The 26847-nt window shown below is 40.7% G+C and overlaps 2 pseudogenes; both read left to right on the forward strand.

The window, feature by feature from the left end:
• The first annotated feature begins 17360 nt into the window (after window positions 1-17360).
• LOC147004283 (uncharacterized) lies at window positions 17361-18999 on the forward strand (annotated as a pseudogene).
• Window positions 19000-21384: 2385 nt separating this feature from the next.
• Window positions 21385-23045, forward strand: LOC147004284 (uncharacterized; annotated as a pseudogene).
• The last annotated feature ends 3802 nt before the right edge of the window (window positions 23046-26847 follow it).

Consider the following 26847-nt stretch of genomic DNA (forward strand, 5'->3'; position numbering starts at 1 on the left):
CAGTCAGCTGAGGGTCTTCAGAGCTAAGATTACCTATTATGATTCCTAACAGTTAAGTGCCCCTCCTTGTACACCGTAATTTGCAGGAAGTTGCCTGGGAAGTGCAAAGTCTCAACTTTTCAAAAGCTGTGGTGAGTTCTGAAAGAGCAGTAAGTAGCTCCTAATTGAACACCAGTACATTTTCTTTTTTAAGAGATTCACAAAGTCCAAACTGAAACTTAATGTCCATTAAACTCCACAACCCTCTGCCCTCCTTCAGCCCCTGCTAACTTCTGTGGGATCCACAGAAAGGGATTAATTTATAACATTCTACACAGACCAAAAGCTGACACAACCAAACATACAGTCAGACAATAAAAGGAATGTCAGACTTACAGACGTCCCAACAGTTTTATACCCTCCAAAGATATGCAGAAGAATATTTTACCTTGTCAATGTCATTAAGTCCTATGTGTGCTCATCGGTGTTTTCCTGTGATTGATTGTCTGTCATTCTGTATTAAGACAACATAGAACAAGACCCAGATTTCCCCCAGAGTCATCCCAAAGAATTGAATGACAAAATTTGTGGCCACTTACAATTTTTTCATTTATTTTTATCTTATGCTAAAATTAGGTTTGTTTTTATTTTTAATATGTTGGTATGCTTAGTTTAAAGTGTGATATGCATGAATATTAGTTTTGGGAATGCATGCAAAGTATCTGAGAAATAAATACTTATAAATTGAGATATTATTACCTGCTTACAATTTCTAAAGTTATGTCTTTGGGTGCCTAACAGGTTTTATAGAGCCTCACATGGTATTTGCTTATATAAAGTGAGATTCTTTGGGGTTACAAGGTAAAAGTAAGCTGTGAAATTCCACATTGAAGACGTTGATGTTTATAAAAAACTTCATTCCAAAACAGGTTCCAGGGGAGATTAATTAAGATTTTATTTCATTAGTCCAATAGTCATGGGTAAGAAAAATATTAAGACATAAAATGCTTTGTGTTAATTAAATGCCTCTAAGTAATGTTCATTAAAATACCCCAATTAGACTAATTGCTGTGAATTTGTTCCCAGAAAAATCCCTGAATATATAAATGTTAAATGTTGATTTTTACTAAGCCGTGACACATGAAAATGATGGATGTCAAAGATCTTGTCAAAGATCTTTATGTTAAATTCTCCTTTCAAAAGAAAAATTACTGGAGATACCATCTTAACAAAATGCTGCATTCAAAACCCCCTATAAAATAAAATGTATAAAATAAAAATGATTGTTATTATTTTAGGATAGAAACTAATACCTTATCTTTTTAAAGATAAATTTGAACTCATAGCATGAATATATAAAAGCCTTTCTACTTGCTTTCAAATACAGATTTATTTTTTAAGGTTTTTATCTTGTTCTACTTAAATTAAAGGAAAAAGGGAAGTCATTTTAGAGCCTAACTTTTGGTATCTACCCAGCCTACTGAAAGCCTTGTCAATAATCAGATTTTACTTGAAAAGAAATCAAATTCCCTATTATATCTGTGTTAAGCATTTTTAAATGTACAGATTTTGGGACTGAGGATTGCTTACTGCTATTAAAAAATACAGTTGATAATCTAACTTAATACTGGCAAAAGCTACAAACTTCGCTGTTTTTTAAATGTCTTTACATGTATATATATATGTATATATATATATATATATACATACATATATATATACATATATATATATATATATATCATCCACATGTCTTTAGCTTTCAATATGGCTCACATGGTACTTAGGTGGTTCATAGGTGAGTGATCATTAAAGCTCTTAAATTAGTGCAAATTTCTTGTCTTTAGGTATAACTCAAAATTTACAATGAAAACAAAGCATGTGTACAATTTAACAGTCTCATAATGTTGCTTAGTGGTCGGTGGCCTCAGTTCCGATTTCAGAACAAGGAGACACATGGCTACTTCTGCTCCAGAGTGCAATCTTGTCCTCATGATAATTGTCCTCTGCTGACCTTAAGTAGAAATTGAAAGATTCTTGACTTTTTGTTGCTTGCCTGGATGATCTTGCTGGGCTTTACTGTTCCTGAGACCCAAGAATAGATTCATCCCTGGGCTTTGGGCTTTCTCTAAGTAATTGATACGTTTCCCTGCCAAGGTACTCAGGTTATCCACATAAAATATAGGCAAAAATGTAAAAATTTGAACATGCTTTGGTTGTCTTCTGTGCACAGATCAAAAGTAAATGTTTTCTGACAAAAGTGATTTGTAAATGCTTGTTATAAGACTTGATATTTAACAAATTTGTTAATTTGAATTCATTGTATGAAATATGACAGAAAAATATCCAAAAGAAAAAAATAGAATCTATGTTCTTGAGATATGTTTCCTGAACTTCTTCAGTCAGGGAACCTAATCTCTGCAAACTAAAGTGACCCTAGAGTTGAGTTGAGCATTCTCTCTTTGGTCCTGGTTCCCAGCAACCACAGTTAGCTCTGGGACTGAGCAGTATGCACTACTGTGCTCCCAAGGCACCTAAGGCTTAATTTATATGACTAGGTAACTCTTCTTTCCCAGGCTTTAAATTCTTATACCATTTGATTTCTACTAATTTGATTACCAGATGTAGTTTCATAATTGAAATAAATCCGACCCTTTAGTCATATATATAAATAGAATAACTTCATTTTTATGTAATGTTAGCATATAGGTTCACTCAACTTTCATTGTACACTTCAATATCATCCTCTTGATAGATTTTCTCTGTAAAAGACATCGATCAATCACATATTCCCGATATCCATGTTTTTCTTTAAAACTGGTGTAACTGGCCTTCTGAGTATTGAAAACCCATACTTGGAGGTATATGTCAATGTGGATAAAGGGCTTAAGAGAGCGTTCAATATTTTGACTTCCATCCTCAGGTCAACTAGGTCCTAAGTTTCTCTTTTCAAAGCATTCTATAGCTCCAGTGAGTCACCTGGCTTCTTGGTCAGAGAGGTGGTGTGTAGCAAGAACGGCTGGGAACAACTCTGTAAATGTTGGGGGCTGTGCAGCTACAAAAGCATGTCCTGCAGGAAGACCTAATTAAGGACTGTCTTAGAGACCAAGAATTACTGGTATAGACAATGCCAGCCAATTGGGAACTGCTGTTGAAAGAAGAGATGCTTTCTTGGAACTGATGGGGGCACTGGTCTGGGGGTATTAACGGAGCTTACAGCAGTGTTCAGAGAACTTGCTTCAGTATTTCTCACCTGTTTCTAGAGTCCTGGACTCTGCACCACCTCACCTCCAACACCCAAGTGCAGGTAGGGTTGGGCTGAAAGTAGTCCAGGGCACAGGCAACATCAGTGATAGAAAGTCTGTAGTCCAACTAACCCAACAATGGGCAGCTGTGAATGGGAAGTTCAAGAATCTAGTAGTTGCTCAGTTTTACAAGACTAGTTGTTTCACCTGGTCCTCTGTATAAACTGGAATCCTGAAGAAGTAAGTAGGTTCCAATAGATGTTTTGGCAAACAGTCACAAGCAAGCAAAGTTTTTCTTCTTCCAATGTCCTTATGTAAGCCTCCAGCAGAAGGTGTGGCTCAGATTAAAGGTGTGTACTACCATGCCTGGATCTGGTACTTGATTTGTCCCAGGATAAACTTGAACTCAGAGATCTCCTTGCCTCAGTCTCCTGAAATTATTGGCTATGCCTAATTTCATGGCCACTATGTCTCAGGATCCCCATGTCAAGATCTGGGTCAGGGGTCAGAAGCTTGTGTCTTCCAGCCTCAAGGTCAGAATAGCAGGTGTGTTCTCCATTTCTGGATTGTAGTTTTTCAATATGTAGTCAAGTTGACATCCAGAAATAGCCATCCAAACACTCTTTCATCTTTAAACTATTCTGCAGTTGGATTCTTTTTAAAAGTGGTTCTTTTGTATCTTGCCACATTTATTCATGCAACCATAAGTATTTTTTTAATAATTCAAAGGATCGTAACTTTAAGTAGAACCTATTCATGTCTATATGTCTATGTGCATATATACATACACCTGTATGAATGCCTGTGGAAATCAGAAGGGGAGTCAAATCCCCTGGTGGCACTGGATTTACAGGCTATTTTGAGTCGGATGTAGGTACTAGGAATTGAACTCAGGTCTCCTGTAAGGGCAGCAAGTGCTTAGCATAGAAAAATTATAAATGAGTTGCTTCTCACCTTCTCATACCCTGAGGAAATTTTTAGGGCCATAAATCTCAGTGGTGGAATTGTGACAGGGAGTAGGGACAGAAGAGCCCAGTATAAAAATTTACAGTTAGAAGAGGACAGTTGAGAAAGAAAGATTGGAAGGCCTTCCCCACTTGGCTTACATACAACCAGCATACTCAAGAAACAAAAAAGCTGCAATATATAAAGGTGACAGACACATGTTTCATGTAAATGACTTATAAAGGGTTTTGATCCTCAAGGCCAAGAGTTTCCCTCCTTACTAGCACACTTCTAAAAATTGAGTGTTTTCCCATTCTCAATAAACTGTCTCTATTTCTATTTCTAATCGTGTGCTCTTGATGTAATCAATTCATTGTTGCTGGACACAAACAACCCAAACAACTTCAGTCCTGTCCTGGGACTTATTCATACCTGTAATATCATTCTTGTTAAAAGTTAGAATTTTCTTTTGTTGGAAATACAGCCTTTTCAAATCTGTCATCTGGGATAATTCTATTACCTGCATCATTGTTCACCATCACACAAAAGGACCCAAATTGGTAAGAGTTCAATGAGGTTTCCAGGGCATGAACAAAGCACGCTAGTCCTTCTGCACACATCTCTTCTCTCTTCTCTCTTCTCTCTTCTCTCTTCTCTCTTCTCTCTTCTCTCTTCTCTCTTCTCTCTTCTCTCTTCTCTCTTCTCTCTTCTCTCTTCTCTCTTCTCACAGTTCTCTCTCTTCTCTTTTGTTTTCCATGGTGCTGAGGTATCACAGGGCCTTGAACATTCTACTCAAGCACTCTATCACTGACATATATTTTCAGTCCCAGAATTTCTTAAATTTAAACTCTTGGAAAGTTAATTGTCTGAAATTTCTCAGAAGCTTCTAAATTACATCCAGGAAGCTGTTCACATTAGTTATCTCTGTGTTTGGTAATTACTAAAATAAATAATACACACATGCACACACACAAACATACACACAAACACTGGAGGGAGAGAGGGAGGGAGGGAGGGAGGGAGGGAGAGAGAGAGAGCACAATTATCCTCACTTTCTTCATCACCATCTTTAACGACCTGTGTTTCTAGCTGCAGGCTGCTTCTCAAATGACAAATTAGGCCTATTGTCAGCATCATGCTACTTCTGCCTTTCTAAAAAGAAACCACTATCTTTAAATGATGCTTCTTCTTGATTTGCTTCCTCTATGGCAGTAATAACTTAAGGTTGAAATTCAGCAGCTAACAGTGTGTGTAGCAGACTCTAGCCTTCAGAGAAATAGTGCAAGCTGAGTAATGCCAGGAACCCTGGGGAACAGGTTGGAACCACTATTAGCCCAGATTCTTTAGCCACAATGAACTGGAAATTACTGGTGGTTCACACACAATAGCCCAGCCGTCACAAGCAATTAAGAAGCAGGGGTGTAATTGACCTGATTGTACGATTCAGGGCAGCTGGGTAGTTTCCCCAGGGCCAGGTCTCTCTTGTGAACAGAGCAGATGGCCATCTGCAGGATTACAATAACAAGGGCAACTGAATAGTCAAGTGGCCAGTCAGGGTAACCAAGGGGACAGGACAGTTAAAGCTCTTCTGGATGGGTGGGCAACCCATGCTTACCCGGCTGTGCCATATGTCCCTGTCCATGGCACTCTTCTTCCCTCCAAACAGTGTTCCTTCTCATGCAAATTGTTAGGATGATGGATATGATGTTTCAAGAGTCCTGTCAGTATGGCTGTGAATGCTAGTAACACAGCTATAAGAGATTGGGATGATATCCAAGGGTACATTGTTGTAAGTATAGTACACACCAATACAGGAAAGTAAAAGCAAGACTGTCCTTTATATTGTGACTGTATCTCTTACTATATCATAAATAAGAGAAAGAGAACTCACTTAAGATGCCTTGTGAAGAGGCAACTGGCTTTATTCTCTTACCACTGGAATGATTTGTTCCTGCTTTGGTGTACCTCCAAAACACCCACATAATGGTTCACAGCAAACACCAGCATGTGAGCCACATTATAAATTTAATTTTCAGAATTGAAAATGCACATATCCGATTCAAACTTTAAAATACTGTGCCCATATCTACCTGGGAGTGCATTCTTCCATGTCAGAACTATTACTGGTTCTGTTGATCCATTCCTGGGATATGATATGTGCATATAAGTAGGCATGTATATATTTGCTTTTTCTTTATATACAACTGTGTTTTTTTTAACATAAACTATATCCAGGAAGTTAGTTCTTATTGATTGGTATGGAGCTTAAAACTTGCAAAAAATCCTGCAAACTATAAAGGGAGATTTTCTATTATCTCATTAGCTTTCTTCCTTAATGTCTATTTTTTGACTACTGCAATATTTTTTATTATCTTTAATCTTTTTTACAATACAGTTATTATCCCAATCTTGTTCTGTCCTCAGAAAGTTCCTCATTCCATTCCTCCTCCCCACTCCCTGGTACCTCAAGTCCCTCAAGTATTAGACATGTTTTCTCTCTCCAAGGCCAGACTAAGTGATTCACTTCAAATGTCTCAATTTATCTCTAGGGAAAGTGCTGCTCTTTGAATATGTATTTTCATTATTAATTAGAAAGATACCAATATGTCTTTACAGTGTATCCTGCCTGATTTGGGACAGATCTTAGGGGTCCAGGTTTGTTGAGACTGCTGGTCTTTCATTGGGGTCAGTTCATCCCCAACTTCTTCCAGCCTTTCCCTAATTCAACCACTGGGGTTCCTGACTTCAGTCATTTCAATGAACATTCTTATAAGTGATTCACTTCAAATGTCTCAATTTATCTCTAGGGAAAGTGCTGCTCTTTGAATATGTATTTTCATTATTATTTAGAAAGATACCAACATGTCTTTACAGAAATCACTTGTATGTGAGAATGACACACAAGGCAACTTTCCCCACTAAGTATGAAAGTTCATCAGATAAATTTAGACTTCAAAAAATCTTGGTGAGTGTGGAAAGTACAAGGGTCTTTTTCTACTTTATTACTTATTTTTCTTGTGAGTATGTTGAAAAGAAAAACTTTCCACCTATTATTTTCAGTTCAGTGTCAGATGTTACATATTAAATGTGCTAGAGAAAATGATCAGGAGAAAATGCATATTATGTTTTCAGTATTACTATTGTTTATGTGCTAAAACTTTTACAGAAAAGAAATAAATAGTAAGAAAAGCACCGGGGTAGCTAGGGGGCAGGGTCTGCTGACACTCGCCAGCTACCCACAACACCCGCCACAGGATCTTAAGACTTCTGGTGAGTGGAACACAGCTTCTGCTCCAATCCAATTGCGCGCGGGACCTGAGACTGCATTAGTTAGGGAAGCAGAAACCGACCAGAGTAGGGCCACAGGCCTCATCCGGCCAGTTCAGCACCGGGGTAGCTAGAGCGCAGGGTTGGCTGACACCCGCCAGCTACCCACGACCCCCGCCAAAGGATTTTGAGACTGCTGGTGAGTGGAACACAGCTTCTGCTCCAGTCCAATCTCGCAGGACCTGAGACTGCTTTGGTTGGGGAGGGAGAAATCCGGCCTACATAGGGCCACAAGCCTCTTCCAGTCAGAAAAGCACCGGGGTAGCTAGGGCGCAGGTCGGCTGACACTCGCCAGCTACCCACAACACCCGCCACAGGATCTTAAGACTTCTGGAGAGTGGAACACAGCTTTTGCTCCAATCCAATTGCGCACTGGACCTGAGACTGCATTAGTTAGGGAAGCAGAAAACTGGCCTGAGTAGGACCACAGGCCTCCTCCGGCTGGACCAGCACCGGGGTACTGCCAGCTACACACGACCCCCGCCACAGGATTTTGAGACTGCTGGTGAGTGGAACACAGCTTCTGCTCCAATCTTTAAACAGTGACAACCACAACAACTAACCCCAGAGATTACCAGATGGTGAAAGGTAAACGTAATAATCTTACTAACAGAAACCAAGACCACTCACCATCATCAGAACCCAGCACTCCCACTTCACCCAGTCCAGGGCACCCCAACACACCGGAAAAGCTAGACACGGATCTAAAAGCATATCTCCTGATGATGGTAGAGGACTTCAAGAAGGACTTTAATAACACACTTAAAGAAATACAAAGGAACACTGGTAAACAGGTAGAAGACAAAAAAGAGGAAGCACAAAAATCCCTTAAAGAATTGCAGGAGAACACTGCTAAAGAGTTACAAATCCTTAAAGAAAAACAGGATAACCTAATCAAACAGGTAGAAGTCCTTAATGAAAAACAGGAAAACACATCCAAACAGATGATGGAAATGAACAAAACCATACTAGACCTAAAAAGGGAAGTAGACACAATAAAGAAAACCCAAAATGAGGCAACACTGGAGATAGAAACCCTAGGAAGGAAATCTGGAACCATAGATACCAGCATCAGCAACAGAATACAAGAGATGGAAGAGAGAATCTCAGGTGCAGAAGATTCCATAGAGAACATCGGCACAACAATCAAGGAAAATGTAAAATGCAAAAAGATCCTAACTCAAAACATCCAAGAAATACAGGACACAATGAGAAGACCAAACCTACGGATAATAGGAGTGGATGAGAATGAAGATTTTCAACTCAAAGGACCAGCAAACATCTTCAACAAAATTATAGAAGAAAACTTCCCAAATCTAAAGAAAGAGATGCCCATGAACATACAAGAAGCCTACAGAACTCCAAATAGACTGGACCAGAAAAGAAATACCTCCCAACACATAATAATCAGAACAACAAATGCTCTAAATAAAGATAGAATACTAAAAGCAGTAAGAGAAAAAGGCCAAGTAACGTATAAAGGCAAGCCTATCAGAATTACACCAGATTTCTCACCAGAGACTATGAAAGCCAGAAGATCCTGGACTGATGTTATACAGACACTAAAAGAACACAAACTCCAGCCCAGGCTACTATACCCAGCCAAACTCTCAATTAACATAGATGGAGAAACCAACGTACTCCACGACAAAACCAAATTCACACATTATCTCTCCACTAATCCAGCCCTTCAAAGGATAATAACAGAAAAAAACCAATACAAGGACAGGAACCACACCCTAGAAACAACAAAAAGGTAATCCCTCAACAAACCTAAAAGAAGACAGCCACAAGAACAGAATGCCAACTTTAACAACAAAAATAACAGGAAACAACAATTACTTTTCCTTAATATCTCTTAATATCAATGGACTCAACTCCCTGATAAAAAGACATAGACCAACAAACTGGCTACACAAACAAGACCCAACATTTTGCTGCTTACAGGAAACTCATCTCAGAGAAAAAGATAGACACTACCTCAGAATGAAAGGCTGGAAAACAATTTTCCAAGCAAATGGTATGAAGAAACAAGCTGGAGTAGCCATTCTAATATCTGATAAGATTGACTTCCAACCAAAAGTCATTAAAAAAGACAGGGAGGGACACTTCATACTCATCAAAGGTAAAATCCTCCAAGAGGAACTATCAATCCTGAATATCTATGCTCCAAATACAAAGGCAGCCACATTCATTAAAGAAACTTTAGTAAATCTCAAAGCACACATTGCACCTCATACAATAATAGTGGGAGACTTCAACACACCACTTTCACCAATGGACAGATCATGGAAACAGAAACTAAACAGGGACACAGTGAAACTAAGAGAAATTATGAATCAAATGGATCTGGCAGATATCTACAGAACATTCTATCCTAAAACAAAAGGATATACCTTCTTCTCAGCACCTCATGGTACCTTCTCCAAAATTGACCACATAATTGGTCTCAAAACAGGCCTCAACAGATACAAAAATATTGAAATTGTCCCATGCATCCTATCAGATCACCATGGACTAAGGCTGATCTTCAATAACAAAATAAATAATAGACAGCCAACCTTCACGTGGAAACTGAACAACACTCTTCTCAATGATACCTTGGTCAAGGAAGGAATACAGAAAGAAATTAAGGACTTTTTAGAGTTCAATGAAAATGAAGCCACAACATACCCAAACTTATGGGACGCAATGAAAGCATTTCTAAGAGGAAAACTCATAGCTCTGAGTGCCTCCAAAAGGAAACTAGAGAGAGCACACATTAGCAGCTTGACAACATACCTAAAAGCACTAGAACAAAAGGAAGCAAATTCACCCAAGAGGAGTAGACAGCAGGAAATAATCAAACTCAGGGCCGAAATCATCCAAGTGGAAACAAGAAAAACTATTCAAAGAATCAACCAATCAAGGAGCTGGTTCTTTGAGAAAATCAACAAGATAGATAAACCCTCAGCCAGACTCACTAGAGGGCACAGGGAAAGCATCCTAATTAACAAAATCAGAAATGAAAAAGGAGACATAACAACAGATCCTGAAGACATCCAAAACACCATCAGATCCTTCTACCAAAGGGTATACTCAACAAAACTGGAGAACCTGGATGAAATGGAGAAGTTCCTAGACAGATACCAGGTACCAAAGTTGAATCAAGATCAGGTTAATGATCTAAACAGCCCTATATCCCCCAAAGAAATAGAAGCAGTCATTAATAGTCTCCCAACTAAAAAAAGCCCAGGACCAGATGGGTTTAGTGCAGAGTTCTATCAGACCTTCAAAGAAGATCTAATCCCAGTTCTTCACAAACTATTCCACAAAATAGAAACAGAAGGTACTCTACCCAACTCATTCTATGAAGCCACAATTACTCTGATACCTAAACCACAAAAAGACCCAACAAAGATAGAAAACTTCAGACCAATATCCCTTATGAATATTGATGCAAAAATCCTCAATAAAGTACTTGCTAACCGATTTCAAGAACACATCAAAACAATCATCCATCCTGACCAAGTAGGTTTCATCCCAGGGATGCAAGGATGGTTCAATATACGGAAATCCATCAACGTAATCTAGTATATAAACAAACTCAAAGACAAAAACCACATGGTCATCTCCTTAGATGCGGAAAAAGCATTTGACAAGATCCAACACCCATTCATGATAAAAGTCTTGGAAAGATCAGGAATTCAAGGCCCATACCTAAACATGATAAAAGCAATCTACAGCAAACCAGTAGCCAACATCAAAGTAAATGGTGAGAAGCTTGAAGCAATCCCTCTAAAATCAGGGACTAGACAAGCTGTCCACTTTCTCCATACCTATTCAACATTGTACTTGAAGTCCTAGCCAGACTAATTGGACAACAAAAGGAGATCAAAGGGATACAAATTGGAAAAGATGAAGTCAAAATATCACTCTTTGCAGATGATATGATAGTATATATAAGTGACCCTAAAAATTCCACCAGAGAACTCCTAAGCCTGATAAACAGCTTCGGTGAAGTAGCTGGATATAAAATTAACTCAAACAAATCAATGGCCTTTCTCTACACAAAGAATAAACAGGCTGAGAAAGAAATTAGGGAAACAACACCCTTCTCAATAGTCACAAATAATATTAAATATCTTGGCGTGACTCTAACTAAGGAACTGAAAGATCTGTATAATAAAAACTTCAAGTCTCTGAAGAAAGAAATTTTAGAAGATCTCAGAAGATGGAAAGATCTCCCATGCTCATGGATTGGCAGGATCAACATTGTAAAAATGGCTATCTTGCCAAAAGCAATCTACAGATTCAATGCAATCCCCATCAAAATTCCAAATCAATTCTTCAACGAATTAGAAAGTGCAATCTGCAAATTCATCTGCAATAACAAAAAACCTAGGATAGCAAAAAGTCTTCTCAAGGATAAAAGAACCTCTGGTGGAATCACCATGCCGGACCTAAAGCTCTACTACAGAGCAATTGTGATAAAAACTGCATGGTACTGGTATAGTGACAGACAAATAGACCAATGGAATAGAATTGAAGACCCAGAAATGAACCCACACACCTATGGTCACTTGATCTTCGACAAGGGAGCTAAAAACATCCAGTGGAAGAAAGACAGCATTTTCAACAAATGGTGCTGGCACAACTGGTTGTTACCATGTAGAAGAATGCGAATCGATCCATTCCTATCTCCTTGTACTAAGGTCAAGTCTAAGTGGATCAAGGAACTTCACATAAAACCAGAGACACTGAAACTTATAGAGGAGAAAGTGGGGAAAAGCCTTGAAGATATGGGCACAGCGGAAAAATTCCTGAATAGAACAGTAATGGCTTGTGCTGTAAGACCGAGAATTGACAAGTGGGACCTCATGAAACTACAAAGCTTCTGCAAGGCTAAAGACACCATCAATAAGACAAAACAACCACCAACAGATTGGGAAAGGATCTTCACCTATCCTAAATCAGATAAGGGACTAATATCCAATATATATAAAGAACTCAAGAAGGTGGACTCCAGAAAGTCAAATAACCCCATTAAAAATGGGGCTCAGAACTGAACAAAGAATTCTCACCTGAGTAATACCGAATGGCAGAGAAGCACCTGAAAAAATGTTCAACATCCTTAATCATCTGGGAAATGCAAATCAAAACAACCCTGAGATTCCACCTCACACCAGTCAGAATGGCTAAGATCAAAAATTCATGTGACAGCAGATGCTGGCGAGGATGTGGAGAAAGAGGAACACTCCTCCATTGTTGGTGGGATTGCAAGCTTGTACAACCACTCTGGAAATCAGTCTGGGGGTTCCTCAGAAAATTGGACATAGTACTACTGGAGGATCCAGCAATACCTCTCCTGGGCATATATCCAGAAGATGTTCCAACCGGTAAAAGGACACATGCTCCACTATGTTCATAGCAGCCCTATTTATAATAGCCAGAAGCTGGAAAGAACCCAGATGTCCCTCAACAGAGGAATGGATACAGAAATTATGGTACATTTACACAATGGAGTACTACTCAGCTATTAAAAAGAATGAATTTATGAAATTCCTAGCCAAATGGATGGACCTGGAGGGCATCATCTTGAGTGAAGTAACACAATCACAAAAGAACTCACACAATATGTATTCACTGATAAGTGGATATTAGCCCAAAACTTAGGATACCCAAGATATAAGATACAATTTGCAAAATACATGAAACTCATGAAGAATGAAGACCAAAGTGTGGACACTGTGCCCCTTCTTAGAATTGGGAACAAAACACCCAGGGAAGGAGTTACAGAGACAAAGTTCGTAGCTGTGATGAAAGGATGGACCATTTAGAGACTGCAGTATCCAGGGATCCATCCCATAATCAGTTTCTAAATGCTGACACCATTGCATACACTAGTAAGATTTTGCTGAAAGGACCCAAATATAGCTGTCTCTTGTGAGACAATGCTGGGGCCTTGCAAACACAGGAGTGGGTGTTCACAGTCAGCTATTGGATGTATCACAGGGCTCCCAATGGAGAAGCTAGAGAAAGTACCCAAGGAGCTAAAGGGATCTGCAACCCTATTGTTGGAACAACATGATGTACTAACCAGAACCCCGGAGCTCTTGTCTCTAGCTGCATATGTATCGAAAGATGACCTAGTCGGCCATCAATGGAAAGAGAGGCCCATTGGACTTGCAAACTTTATATGCCCCAATATAGGGGAATGCCAGGGCCAAAAGAATGGGAATGGGTGGGTAGGGAAGTGGGGGGCGCTATGGGGGACTTTTGGGATAGCATTGGAAATGTAATTGAGGAAAATATGTAATAAAAATATTAAAAATTAAAAATAAAAAGAAAGAAAGAAATAGTAAAAGAGTGCCACGTATTCATTTCAGTGTTAGAGGAGAAACCAGGACCCTGAGAGGCAATATAAGAACTTTTAAACTCAGCTGTATTCTTTTTGATTTGTTTTTACTGTTGTTTTTTTATTTAAGATATTGTCGCTGGGCATGGTGGCACACACCTTTAATCCCAGCACTTGGGAGGCAGAGGCAGAAGGATTTCTGTGTTCAAGGCCAGCCTGATCTACAGAGCGAGTTCCAGGACAGCCAGGACTACACAGAGAAACCCTGTCTCGAAAAACAAAACAAAACAAAACAAACAAACAAACAAACAAAAAAAGACATTGTCCCCACAAGCAACTCAAAGTGTAAGACAATTGCTATGAGAATGTTTATATCATCCACATACAAAGATATCATTGTATCTTTTATTTACCTCCCAAAAGAGTTTCCAGAGAAATCAAGTATGTAATTATCAGTGAAGCATAGAAATATGATGTAGACTTAGGGAAGAACTTTTTCTGCATAATTTTGGAAGAATGCTGTTCTCCTCCCCTGCTTAAGCTTTCCTGTCCTAGAACTTGCTCCCTAGACTGACTTTGAACTCAGATGTCTGCATGCCTGTCCCCTAAGCACTGGGATTAAAGGCGTGACCCACTGAAGTTTTTCTTCACCTAGAACTTGTTCTATTCTAGTCTGGACTTAAACTCAGAGATCTGCTTGTCTTTGTCTTCTGGGATTAAAGGCTTGTTTGATTTAATTTATTTGGGTGGGATCTTGACCCAAGGTCACTACTTCTTTAATTCAATTTAATATCCTTGAATATAGGATTCAATTCCATTTCACTTCCTGGTACTCCTTTAATGCTCAAACCATGTATTATATATATATATATTTTTTTTTTCTTTCTCAGCTTGCTATGCTTGTTTAAAATGCTCTTCATGAGACTTAAGCGGAGAACAAAGTCTATGATGGGAAATTCTGAGACTTCCTTTGTCAATGTAATTAACCTGAGTCTCTTCACCTTAGCCTCAGGCAGACTCTACAGACAAGGGCAAAAAGTAACTACATTCTTCACCAAAATACAACAGAAACATTCTCTTGGCCACATGTTAAAACTCTCCACTGAAAGCACTTGGACCAGGTACATACAATTCAAATCACTCTCTGTAACACAATCCTCCATATTCCTAGTAGGATTGTTCATTAAGCTCCATTTAAAAGCATTCCATTGCTTTTCAAATCTAAAGTCCTAAAATCCACATTCTTCCAAACAAAATCATGGTCAGGTCTATCACAGCAATACCCCGCCACCAGTACCAACTACTGTCTTAGTTAGGATTTTATTGCTGTGAACAGATACTATGGCCAAGGCAACTCTTATAAGGACAACATTGAATTGGGGCTGGCTTACAGGTTCAGAAGTTTAATCCATTATCATCAAAGTGGGAGGACACCAGAATCCAGACAGGCATGGTGCAGGAGAAGCAAGTTTTACTTTTTCGTTGGAAAGCTTCGAGGAGAATACTGGCTTCCAGGCAGCTAGGATGAGTGATACAACCACAGTGATACATCTACTCCAACAGGGCCATACGTTCTACTAGTGCCACTTCCTGGGCTGAGCAAATACAAACCATCTTAGCAATCTATTGAACACTTCATCTTTCCTATTAAATAAAGTAGTATACAATTTGTTTCATACTAGATTATGGCTGGATTCAAGTCCTATCAGGGATAATTAGTTCCATATATTGCTACACATATGTATATTGATACATAGCCATCTACTGGAACATTGAAAACCTACTAGTAGCCACACATTCAAAGAAGAATGACTCTCCATTCCTCAGAATATAGCAACTGCCCATAGCTCTTCAATAAGGGATAGTGCGTGCAGATCACCTCCACCATGAATACCAGACTATTAGTTAGCTTCATGTTGTTCAGGTCTTACTCTGGTAACCATAGCTTCTGTGAGTTCAGGAATATAAAAGCATAGTCATGTCTAGATGCCAACATTTAGCAACACTTGTCTCCATCCTCCAGCTCTTAATTTTTTCCAGCCCTCTTCTACAGTGTTGTTCCTTGAGACTAGAAAGGAGAAGGATTAATAAAGCCCTGTTTAGAAGTGAATACTCAACACTTACTCCTTGGCAGTTACCATTCTCTGCAGAGATTGCTGATCAATACAAATGATAGATACTCCGAAAAGTTGATAGCAGCTCAGATCTATGGATATAAACAAATTTATTAGAAGGCATTTTGACAGGATGGACATTTTGCAAGGTAGTAATAGCCAAATATACCCTAGGGCATAAGAACTTCACAGCCAGGAGCTTGATAATGATTACAGTAACAGCCATGATATTCCCTTTATTAATTCAGGAATCATATACAATCACAGTGAGGTTAGTTACTTATAAAAGTTATGCCTTTGAACACTGTGCACATCTTATCAGTATAGAAACATGCAGAATCCAGTGCTGGGTAAGAATACTGGTTTCTTCTTCTCTCCAGTGGACTTCATAGTATCTATTTGACTGTAAAGCTATCTAGAAGAGTGTTCTGCAGTTGGTAGTGATAGATTTCTCCATGTCATGAAGACTAAGAAAACACAATCTTTTAATATCCTCAGAAAATTTCTTTAAATTTGTCCACAGAGAATACTTAAGAAATAGAAAAGAATCATCATCAGCTTTCACTATTTTAATAAAGATTTAAATTGTCTACGTGTCAGTTGTGTGCTGTCAATTTATCTCTAAAACCATATAGGATTGTAAACACCATGTGACTGTGTGGATTAATTAGAAGCAAATCCATTTATGATGCATTCTTATTCCTGTGTGTATGTGTGTGTGTGTGTTTAAGGGAAGCATGATTTGTAGATAGAGGTTATTGCAGAATTCCCAAGAGTCACAGCTTTCCTTCCTCCATCCTGTTCTGCATACTGGATGATCTCAGGTGATGAGGCTCAGTTGATATTTTGTTGATTTCAGACTGAATCTCAGTAGGTAGCAATGGTTGTCCTTGAACTTTGTCAGTAGCCCACAGAGTGAATTAAAGTAAACATTGCATTCAGCAGGAGATAGTAGGACCACACACAGGCCAGCACACATGCACCCATGCTTGCACTCAAGCAGCAACCCACTCACACTCATATCTACACGCAGAAGTAGTGACAAGGAGTGGGAGAGAGAAACACTAGGGCAAATGAAAAGCACACCATCATAGTACTAAAAAGCATGTGTTTTCCCTGTAATGTTTATAAAACACAAAGTTAAATGTGGCTTTCAGCTTCAAAGCCTCCTAATTTAGTAGACAGAGAGTGGTCAGCATGAAGAAAGAACCTAAAATACTTCCTTGAGTTAGATTGAATTTAGTCGCCCGTCCCCTCCCTTTATTGAGGGTGTGGCCTGTCTAGGGCTGGGCAAGACTTTTAGGGAGAGATCTGAATGAAGGGGAGGAACTTCCAGGGCTCTATTTAAAGCCAATCTGCTCTACTATCAGGGCCATTTGAAAGTGAGCTCCAGCCTGAGAGGGAGGCAGAGGCATGGCCCTGGGAGCAGACATGAATGAAACACTAGATGAGAAGCCTGTGCACGTGAAACTAGAGATGTCCATCCAGTCTCCTTCCAAGAGAATGCAGCCCCTAGACCAGAAGGATAAAGAGAATCAGTCATTTGAGAGTTGGGGGAACACTGGCAGGATTTCCAAGATCTCTCCCAAGGGCAAAAGTAGGGTTTAGGTCTTTGAACTACTGATGGGCTTGAGGAAGGTAAAGAGAGGGGATGGCTGCACTCTGCATTCCATTCCTTACCTATATAGTTCAAAACAAAATGTGTGGGTGTGTGTGGGGGGGGCATGTGTGCCTGTGTAGGCCTGCTTTTTGCCAATGGCTGTGTCAGCTGAATATCCTTAGGACTGTATTTTGGAGTGTTTGCTGAGGCAGCTTGAGAACATCCAAATTAGGTACAAAGAGGGAATGGGGAATTGAAAAATAGTGGGGGACTGCATGGGATTTCAAGGCATGCAAGGAGCTTGGCTTAATGGAAGCTGATCTCAGGCTTTCCTGAGAAAGTTGGGGACCTGTCACCAATCACCACTTCTTCCTACAGAGAACACATGGCCAAGATCAGAGGTTAAGGTCCCCAGTCAGAAGAAATCTCAGGAAAGCTGGGCTGTCTCCTCATGTGGACCAAACAAGAAAAGCAGCAAGCTGAAAGAGAAGAAGAGGGACAGACCATCTCCCTCCAGAGAAAGAGGAAGGGACAAGCTAGTGTCCACCCACATAAGAGGTAGGTCTGGGCTTTGAAGAAGCAGGACTCAGGGCCCAAAAGCATTGGGAGCTAAGCAAATCTTGGAGTGGACACATCTGGTAGTGACTGACCAGGTGGGGTTTCTTGAACAGAATAGCTGTCTGGGTTGGTTGGAAGTTTCCTGCATTTCCACGGGATGTTACAAAAAGATCCTCTGGGGAGTGCTTTAGGGCAGGTGAGCTGTTGAGTTAAAGGAAATGAGTGTGCAAAGTGATTAAGATCCATGCTCTCTCCCACAGATATCTCGCACACAAAACTGCATGTTAGGGACCGAAGGCCCCAGCCAAGATCTCCTGTGAGAACTCTGAAGCGAAGTCGCTGGGGTGACAGCCCAGATGCACCCTACCACGCTGCCAAGAGGTGCAGAAAGCCTTTTCCGGAAGCCAGCTTAGGCCTGACATTCTCACATCTGATGTCCAGAGTCTTCACCAATCTGAGTGCCTTGCAGGTGACCCTGGATGACCTACAGGCCCCTGGAGGTGCCTTCCTGCGTATGCCCTCAAGCAGCCTAGAGCCCACTGTCTCTCAGCGTGCCTGGCTCACTTGGCAACTGTATCATGCAGGAGCCACAGTGCACTGGGCGCTTCAAACAGTCAATTCTATCTTGACCTCACAGGCCAGCCTGCTCAGACACACCTGCCCTCAAGGCTATTCCTTCACTGCTGACCCTAAGACTGTGCCCACCTCTTCTCTTCTCACAAGATCCAGGTCAGCCAGCTGGCACAGAAAGCAGGGAACTTATCATCTCCCAACCTTGGGATGATCACAGTAGGCCAGAGAGACCAGGATGCAAGCCTTGAGTCCAGTGAGCACCAAACCATCTGCTACTCCATAGCAACTCAACCTCAGTGCAAGTGTCTCTCCAATCAATGACATAGGACCTCACAGTGAAGAAAACCTGGGAAGACTCTCTGGGGAACTTGGACTGTTGAAACCTTTCACTTTTGTGGACCCTTCTACCTGCCCTTTAGGACATGGCCATCATTTGAGAAAAGACTGACTTTTAGAATTCAATCAGCCAATTGAGCTTGGGTATTCTCCCCTCTTGGACTGGGTCCCTTATGCCAACTGAGCATTGAACTGGTCTGGTATGGTACAGACCACCACAACACATTGACTTGGTGTTCTTGGGGTCAAGATCCTGTCCTTGTATATGATAGTAGTCCAGGTCTCCAGCAGCACAGACCTTTCTAGGCACTGGCAAGCCTGTACTTCTTTCCTTGAGTTTGAACTCACATTCTTTCTGCTGAGCACTCTGGCACTGCCTGGAATCTGGACTTTACCTCAGTTTAGCAAGTTGGACTATGACCTCTTCTAGTTTTGGAATGTTGATGAACTTAGAACACAGCTCACCATTCAGTAGACTTACTCTGCCACTGTGTTTGCACTCACACAGCCACCCACTCACACCCAATCTACACACAGAAAGAGACAAGGAACTAGAGAGTAACACCATGGCAAATGAAAAGCACACACTCATAGTATGAAAAAGCATTTTGTTTTCTGTGTAATGTTTCTAACACACAAGGTTAAATATGGCTTTCAGCTTCAAACTCTCCCAATTTAGGGAAAGAGTGGTCAGAATCAAGAAAGAACCTACAATACTTCCTTGACTTAGATTGAATTTAGACATCCCCACCCCTCCATTTCTTGAGGGAGTGGCCTGTTGAGGGCATGTCAAAAGCTTCAGGAAGAGGTCTATAGGCAGAGGAGGGTCTTCCAGGGCTCTATTTAAAGACAGTCAGCATGGCCCTGGGAGCAGACTTGAGAGACACACAAGCAGAGAAGCATAGACATATGAAACTAGAGATGTCCATTCTGTCTCCAACCAAGAGAAAGCAGTCCCTAGACCAGAAGCCACAAGAGAATCAGTCCCCTGTGAATGGGGTGAACACTGGCAGGAGTTTCAAGTCCTCTCCAAAGGGCAAAGGTAGGGTTTAGATCTTTGAACTACTGATGGGCTTGGGGAAGGTGAGGAGGGAGGCCAGCTGCACACTCTGTGCCCTCCCTGTACAGTTGAAAACAAAGTATGTGTGTGTGTGTGTGTGTGTTTAACGGGAGCATGATTTGTAGATAGAGGTTATTGCAGAATTCCTGAGAGTCATAGCTTTCCTTCCTCCACCCTGTTGTACAGAATGACCGATCTCAGGTGATGAGGCTCAGTTGACAATTTTGTTCATTTGAGACTTGTAGTGGCCATTCCTGGTTGTTAACTTGACTATATTTGGAATGAACTACAATCCAGAATTGGAAGGCTCACCAGTGACCCTCATCTGGAGGCTGGGAGATAGAAGTTTCTGATCTGGATCTTGGTATGGAGATCTTGAGGCATAGTGGCTATGGATTCCAGAAGATTAAATCTCCAAGTTCAAGGTGATCCGGGATTAAAGGTGTGGTAGAACACACCTTTAATCTGGGCTACACCTTTCATCTGGGATTAAAGGTGTGGTGAAACACACCTTTAGTCTGGGCTACACCTTCTGCTGGAGACCATATAAGGACATTGGATGAAAGGAGTCTCACTCTTGTTCCTTTGCCTGCTTGCCCTGTGGGACTGAGTAACTGCTGGATCCTTGGACTGCCATTCATAGCTACTACTGAACCATTGTTGGGAATTGGGCTCCAGACTGTAAATCATCAATAAATTCCTTTACTATGTAGAGACTATCCATAAATTCTGTGACTCTAGAGAACCCTGACTAATACAAGACTGAGTCTCAGTAGGTAGCTTTGGTTGTCCTTGAACTTTGTCAGTAGCCCACACAGTGCATCCATTTAAACATATATTCAAAAGGAGGTAGTAGGGCCACACACATGCTGGTACACTTGCACCCATTCCTGCACTCACACAGACACCCACTCACATCACATCTATACTCAGAAAGAGTGACAAGGAGTGGGGGAAACACTATGGCAAATGAAAAGCACACAACCATAGTACTAAAAAGCATTGTGTTTTCCCTGTAATGTTTATAAAACACAAAGTTAAATGTGGCTTTAAGCTTCAAAGCCTCCCAATTTAGTAGACAAAGAGTGGCCAGAATCAAGAGAAAACGTACAATACTTCCTTGAGTTAGATTGAATTTAGCAGCCCCTCCCCTCCCTTTATTGAGGGTGTGGCCTGTCTATGGCTGGGCAAGACTTTTAGGGAGAGTTCTGCAGGAGGGGGAGGGGCTTCAAGGGCTCTATTTAAAGCCAATCTTCTCTACTGTCAGGGCCATTTGAAAGTGAGCTCCAGCCTGAGAGGGAGGCAGAGGCATGGCCCTGGGAGCAGACATGAGTGAAACTCAAGTTGAGAAGCATGGGCATGTGAAACTAGAGATGTCCATCCAGTCACCTTCCAAGAGAGAACAGCCCCTAGACCAGAAGGCAAAAGAGAATCAGTCCTCTGAGAGTTGGGAGAACACTGGTAGGATTTCCAAGACCTCTCCCAAGGGCAAAGGTAGGATTTAGGTCTTTGAACTACTGATGTACTAGGGGAAGGTAAAGAGAGAGGTTGGCTGCACTGGGCATTCCATTCCCTCCCTGCATAGTTCAAATATGTGTGTGTGTGTGTGTGTGTGTGTGTGTGTGTGTGTGTTTGTATGTCTGGACATGTGTGCCTGTATGGGCCGACTTTTTGCCAATGGCTGTATCATCCAAGTATTCTTGGGATGTATTTTGGAATGTTTGTTGAAGCAGCTTGAGAACATCCAAATTAGGTACAAAGAGGGAATGGGGAATTGAAAAATAGTGGAGGACTACATGGGATTTCAAGGCATGCCAGGAGCTTGACCTTATGGAAGCTGATCTCAGGCTTTCCTGAGAAAGTTGGGGAACTGTCACCAATCACCACTTCTTCCTACAGAGAACAAATGGCCAAAGTCAGAGGTTAAGGTCCCCAGTCAGAAGAGATCTCAGCAAAGCTGGGCTGTGTCCTCATGTGAACCAAACAAGAGAAGCAGCAAGCTGAAAGAGAAGAAGAGGGGCAGACCATCTCCCTCCAGAGAAAGAGGAAGGGACAAGCTAGTGTCCACCCACAGAAGAGGTAGGTCTGGGCTTTGAAGAAGCAGGACTCGGCCCAAGAGCCCTGGGAGCTAAGCCAACCTTGGAGATGACACATCTGGTAGTGACTGGCCAGGTGGGGTTTCTCGAACCAAAGATCTGTCTGGGTTTGTTGGAAGTTTCCTGCATTTCCATGTGATGTTACAAAAAGATACTTTGGTGTGTGTTTTGGGGCAGGGGAGCTGCTGTGTTAAAGGAAATGAGTGTGCAAAATGATTAAGGTCCATGCTCTCTCCCACAGATATCTTGCACACAAAACTGCATGTTAGGGACCGAAGGCCCCAGCCAAGATCTCCTGTGAGAACTCTGAAGCGAAGTCGCTGGGGTGACAGCCCAGATGCACCCTACCACGCTGCCAAGAGGTGCAGAAAGCCTTCTCCGGAAGCCAGCTTAGGCCTGACATTCTCACATCTGATGTCCAGAGTCTTCACCAATCTGAGTGCCTTGCAGGTGACCCTGGATGACCTACAGGCCCCTGGAGGTGCCTTCCTGCGTATGCCCTCAAGCAGCCTAGAGCCCACTGTCTCTCAGCGTGCCTGGCTCACTTGGCAACTGTATCATGCAGGAGCCACAGTGCACTGGGCGCTTCAAACAGTCAATTCTATCTTGACCTCACAGGCCAGCCTGCTCAGACACACCTGCCCTCAAGGCTATTCCTTCACTGCTGACCCTAAGACTGTGCCCACCTCTTCTCTTCTCACAAGATCCAGGTCAGCCAGCTGGCACAGAAAGCAGGGAACTTATCATCTCCCAACCTTGGGATGATCACAGTAGGCCAGAGAGACCAGGATGCAAGCCTTGAGTCCAGTGAGCACCAAACCATCTGCTACTCCATAGCAACTCAACCTCAGTGCAAGTGTCTCTCCAATCAATGACATAGGACCTCATAGTGAAGAAAACCTGGGAAGACTCTCTGGGGAACTTGGACTAATGACACTTTTCACTGATGTGGATCCTTCTACCTGCCCTTTAGATGTGTGTCATTTGAGAAAAGACTGACTTTTAGAATTCAATCAGCCAATTTAGCTTTGGTATTTTCCCCTCTTGGAAATGGTCTCTTTTGCCATCTGAGCATTGAACTGGCCTTGTATGGTACAGACCACCACAACACATTGACCTGGTGTTCTTGGGATCAAGATCCTGTCCTTGTGTATGTAGTCCAGGGCCCCAGTAGTCCAGGGCCCCAGCTGCACCGAGCTTTCCAGGCTCTGGGAAGCCTGTGCTCCTTTTCTTGAGTTTGAACTCACATTCTTTCTTTCTGCTGAGCACTCTGGCACTGCCTGGGATCCTGACTTTATCTAAGGTTAGCAAGTTGAACTAGGACCTCTTCTAATTTTGGCATGTTGATGAACTTAGAAAACAGCTTGCCATTCAGTAGACTTACTCTGCCACTGTCAATCCATTTAGTCCTCTAAATCTATGATGTTTTGTTTTTTAATCCATTTTAACTTTTGTCTTGGTTGTATCCTCTCTTGTAATGCTTCATCATGGTTTTCACTATTTTAATAAAGATTAATTAGTCTACATGTCACTTGTGTGCTGTCAATTTATCTCTTTGCAAACTATCTATGATTGTATATACTATTTGCTCTTGTGGAGTAATCAGAAACAAATTTATTTACTCTCATTTCTTATTTGGGTTTATTGGTGAGAGTTCTTGTGTGTGTGTGTGTGTGTGTGTATGTGTGTGTGTGTATGTGTGTGTGTGTATGTATGTGTGTGTATGTGTGTGTGTGTGTGAGAGAGAGAGAGAGAGTCTAGCGAGTCTAGCATAATTTGGAGATAGAGGTCATTGCAGAGCTTCTGATAGTCATATCATTCCTTCCTTCATCCTTTCTGCAGACTGATCTCAGGTAATGAGGTTCAGAGCACATTTCGTTAGTTTGAGACTGGGTCTCAGTAGATAGCTCTGGTTGTTTACCTTTCTCTATAGACCAGGCTGAGTTCTTATCAGATAGATCTGTCTGCTCTTGACTGCTAAGTGCTGAGATTAAAGTTTAATGCCAACAAATCTGTTCCACTTGACCTAACACTCTTCTTTCCTTGCTTGCTTCCATTCATCCTTTCTTCCCTTCTGCCCTCTTTCCTTTTTTCCTTCCTTTCTTCCTTCCCTCCTTTTCTCAGGCAGTATCTCTGTTAATGTTCCATTGCTGTGAACCTAACCCTATATCATGAGGTAGTGGGTTGTGTGTCTGTTGTGTGAAGTCAGTCTCCAGATACTAACAGGCCCACATTGGGTCTTGATGTATGATGCAATCTAGGCAGTGTCCTTATGCTCATGCAGACATCCTTGGGTGCAAGAAAATCTGATAATCTCTTGGCTGGCACTGGAGATGTGTGCTACTACCCCAGATTATATAGTGTAAGGAATTTATTTATACAGAGAATGGTAGAGTGAATTTCATCATTTTCTTGTAACTGGAGAAAACTATCCTGTTTCTTTGGCAGTTAGAAGACCAATAACTGGTTTTGTTTTTATGTTTATATCAGTCTCAAGAGTTCTTTATTTCCACATGCTAGTTAACATATTTTTCATATGATAGAGCTTATTACTGTGAAATGCTTGCCCTGAGTGTTTTTTTTTTCTTTTTTCTTTTTATTAGATGTTTTCTTTATTTACATTTCAATGATATCTCCTTTTCTAGTTTTCTCCCCTGAAAATCCCCTCCCTATCCCTCCTCACTCTCCAACCCACCCACTCCCATTACTGGTCCTGGCATTCCCCTACACTGGAGCTTAGAACCTTCACAGGACCAAGGGCCTCTCCTCCCTTCGATGACCTACTAGGCCATTATCTGCTACACATATAGCTAGAGCCACAAGTTTTATCATGTGTTTTCTTTGATTGGTGGTATAGTTCCAAGGAGCTCTGGAGGTACTGGTTAGTTCATAGCTCCATATTCATATATTAACACAAAAGCCAGAATTTACCAGGAAATAGCTATAATATATATGCAAAAAACCTTTGATAAAATATTAGCAAAAAAACAAAACAAAACAAAACAACCCAAAAACCTAGTGCAAAGTAAAAAAGATTATATAAACCATACCCCTGTGAGGTGAGATTCATCCAAAGAATACACAGCCTTATCCAGTATGCATAAAAATAATAACATAAACTACTAAAACATTAAAAAAACAAAAGCCAGAATTCCATAAAAAAACACTCGGGGCAAACGGTCCCAAGGGCCCCAAAGGACTTTCCATGCTATCTTAGGATCACTGGTGAATGGTGGTAGTGCACGCCTTTAATCCCAGCACTTGGGAGGCAGAGGCAGGCAGATTTCTGAGTTCCAGCCCAGCCTGGTCTACAAAGTGAGTTCCAGGACAGGCAGGGCTATACAGAGAAACTCTGTCTCAAAAAACAAAAATAACAAAACCAAGCAAACAGAAACAAAAACAAACAAACAAAGAAAATATATGAATATAGATGTGTTAAGTCCTTATTTCTCAACTCTTTTCAAAGTTCACAAAAGATCAATGCTAATTCTTCAAATGTTTCTGTGGTTTTTACTTCAAAATCACCTATTATTCTTAGGCTTCTCTTATTTAAACAATAGTACTACCCTTGCTAATTACAAGTCTGTTCAGATTGGCTTATCTTGTTTGAGTGAGTTTCAACAGTTTATCTCTTTTAAAGGGGAATTTTAATTTTGTCAGTGTATAACTTCCTTACTAGTTTTTTTGTTTGTTTGTTTGTTTTTTTTTTTTTTTTAGTATTGAAAGTGACTTTCATTCCCGGTTTTAATAGTTCCATCTCCTATCTTCTTATGTACATTAGCTGAACTAAAAAAATGTCAATTGTGTTGATTACTCAATGAAATAAATTTTGTGTTCTTGTCTGAGTATTTCCCTCTATATTTTATGCATGATTTATTTTTACGCTTATGATCACTAATTCCTAGGTTTTTGTTGAGTACAGCTTGCTATTCTTTTCTTAGATTTAGTTCACACAGAAAATAGATATCTGAAAACTATCCTGTTTATCTTAAAAACATGTGAAGGCTCTGCACTTACCTCTAAGCATGGCTCAGCCAGATGTTCTACCTGTCATACTGTCTTTTATTTTTTTTGTTTACGTGAAAAAGTTTTCTAATTTGACTTGTGATTTCTTTTCTGACTTACTGGTCATGTAGAGATGTTTAACTTCCACATATTTGTGAGTTTCTTATGTGTTTTAAAAATAAAATGTATTTTATTTTGTTTTCCAGTTTTTATCACATTGATTATATATTAGTCATTTTTCTAATATTTTTATAATGCTCTGATAATTTTGAGGATCTTTTTCTATATAAAGTTTAGCAAACATCAATAAATACATATAAAATAAGCCTCTCCTTTAAAAAATTAAATAAAGCACTATATCTGTGGGCATGCATACTCAATGAGCCTATTCCTAATGGTGTTCTGCTATACTCATAAATTGGAGCATGGCCCAGGTATCATCAGAAAGGTTTCATCCGGTAACTGTTAGAAGCATATACAAAGGCTCACAGTCAAACATGGGCAGGGCACTTGAGGACTTTCAGGGAAGAGGAAGAAGAATAATTATGGGAGCCAGTGAAGTCGACGATACCACAAGAATATGGCCCACAGAATCAACTAAGCAGGCTTCACACAGAGCATGAAACAACAGGCATAGAGCCTATATGAGTTTCAGTTAGGTCCTCTGCATGT

The sequence above is a fragment of the Mus caroli genome, unplaced genomic scaffold, assembly GCF_978045245.1.
Source record: "Mus caroli unplaced genomic scaffold, Mus_caroli_1 scaffold_6, whole genome shotgun sequence".
NCBI classification, from domain to species: domain Eukaryota; kingdom Metazoa; phylum Chordata; class Mammalia; order Rodentia; family Muridae; genus Mus; species Mus caroli.